General features: G+C 32.9%; 1 protein-coding gene across 6 annotated transcripts in view; it reads left to right on the plus strand.

Annotated features, from left to right (window-relative positions):
* LOC125046404 (GRB10-interacting GYF protein 2-like) overlaps positions 1-2500 on the plus strand; it is a 43612-nt gene that overhangs the window by 4877 nt on the left and 36235 nt on the right. The gene's annotated exons all lie outside the window — the stretch shown is intronic.

A 2500-nucleotide genomic window follows, 5' to 3' on the forward strand; every position in this document is an offset into this window, starting at 1 on the left:
ATGTATATGAATATGTATATAGATGTATCTGTATGTATATATATATGTATATTTGTATAAATATGTATATATGTTTATATATGTATATATATGTACATATAAATTCTCCATTAAGGTTTCCTGCAAATGTTGATACTAGCCTTTAAGTCTTTCTGATTAAAGCTAAGAGTTGTGAGCTTAACCATGTCAGAGCAGCTCATTTTACATCTTGAACTGATGGAAAATTGGTACCTTTCAATGATCTTTTAAAGTTTAGAAACAAAAAGAAGTCAGATGGAGCTAAATCAGGGCTGTAAGATTGAAGTCAGATGCATTGATGCAGCTTTCTAGGGCATTTTCTGAGAATTTTTTATAGTTTTCTAAAAACACATTTATAATAAGCAGATGTAATTGTTTTCTTGCTCTCGAGGAAGTCAACCAGCAAAATCCCCTCTGCATCCCAGAAGACAGTGGCCGTGACCTTTCCTCTTGAATGCTCAGATTTTGCTTTGACTTGTCCACTTCCAACCCTGGGCAACCACTGCTTTGATTGAATTTTGTCCTCAGTGTCATCAATATGTAGAAAGACCGGATGGTACACTTCATACCTCTGTCCCAGCAGCTGTCCTCCTTGGGCAGACACAGGTGCCGTCTGGCTTTCTCTTTTTGCATGGGAGTTAACATCCACCCTCAAAGGGAATTGTCGCATAAAAGGACACATTTGTATGACAGAGAGAGAGAGAGAGACATGGGCGGACAGGCCTAGCCACACACGGTTCAGCCCCACCACCTCATCCTCGACCCGTGGTCATGGGTCTCTTGAGGGGGTCTAATATCTATCTTCAACAATAAACCAGCAAGCTAAGACCCGTTTCATTGACCCGCCCAAGATCATCTTTTGTGTTGCTCATATTCTGGTAACAGCGGTGCTCCCATCTCACGTCTTGTTCACATTCTGGTGGAAGCAGTAGGATAGAGGTGTGAAGTGTACCATCCAGTCTTGCTACGTATTGTTGACTGCTGATCTGGGTGCAACAGCCTAGAGATCCTTTGAGCTTGCTTAGCCCCAAACTCTCAACCAGAATTGTGTGTGCAGAACCCACAGAGATGTTATGCCTGCTACTGATTCAGTGGTTATTTGTCTATCCTTTTCAATCATGTTGCGAACAACATCAATGTTTTCCTCACACACTGTTGTTGATGGCCTGCCACTGTGAGGCTCATCTTCAATTTTGTTTCATCCCCTTCTGAACCAACTTATTCATTTATAGGTTGTTGATTTCTTTGGGGCATTGTTATCATAAACTTGTTCCTGAACGTCAATGATTTGCCTATGCTCCCAACCAAGTTTCACCGTGAATTTAATGTTTGTCCTGGCCTTGATTTTGGTGGATTCCATGTTGCTTGAATGGTGCCTGACTTCCAACTGGTGGCAATGCGTTATTACCTGCATTTAACCCCTTGGTGATGGGTGAAAAAAACTATAAAAAAAAAACTCAACGCTCTGATGATAAATGGCAACGCGCCGACTTTAAGCGGGAGTTCAGTATATCAAGCCGAATCACTGCCTCATAGCGCTTTGGCGCACCGTCGCGGCGTACAGCTGCACGCCACATTTCGAGTTGTTCGTTTTCACGTCTATAGATGTGACCTGTCGTTAAGGGGTTAAGGGTTCATGTTTGAACATGTTATAACCTGTTGGTACAAGAATTGAAATAAAAATCCTTCAATATGGATTTTAGTTATGGATTTTTTCCACAAACTTTTTGAAGCCCCCATTGTGTGTTATATATATATAATATATATATATATATATATATGTATATATATATAGATATAGATATATATGTAATCTATGTATGTATGTATATGTGTATGTATGGATGTGTTTATATGTGTACATATATGTATATATTTATGTATATATAATGTTTATATGTATATATTTATGTATAGATGTATGTATATGTATGTCTATATATACATATGTATGTATATGTGTATGTATCTTTATACATATATGTTTATATATATATGTATATATATGTATATATATATACACATACACATGTACATATACTTATTTATGCTAATGTACATATATATATGTTAATACATGTATGTATATGTATATGTATCTGGAAGGGGATGGATGTGTGTGTATATATATATATATATATATATATATATATTATAAATAATATATATATTATATATATTATATATATATTATATATATATTATATATATTATATATGTATTATATATATATTATATATATATTATATATATATTATATATATATTATATATATATTATATATATATTATATATATACCATATATATATTATATATATACCATATATATATTATATATATACCATATATATATATTATATATATACCATATATATATATACATATACCATATATATATATATATATATATATATATATATATATATATATATATATATATATATATATGGTATATAAACCCACAATGTAAAACTAGATTTA

This window comes from Penaeus chinensis, chromosome 39 (genome assembly GCF_019202785.1).
Source record: "Penaeus chinensis breed Huanghai No. 1 chromosome 39, ASM1920278v2, whole genome shotgun sequence".
NCBI classification, from domain to species: domain Eukaryota; kingdom Metazoa; phylum Arthropoda; class Malacostraca; order Decapoda; family Penaeidae; genus Penaeus; species Penaeus chinensis.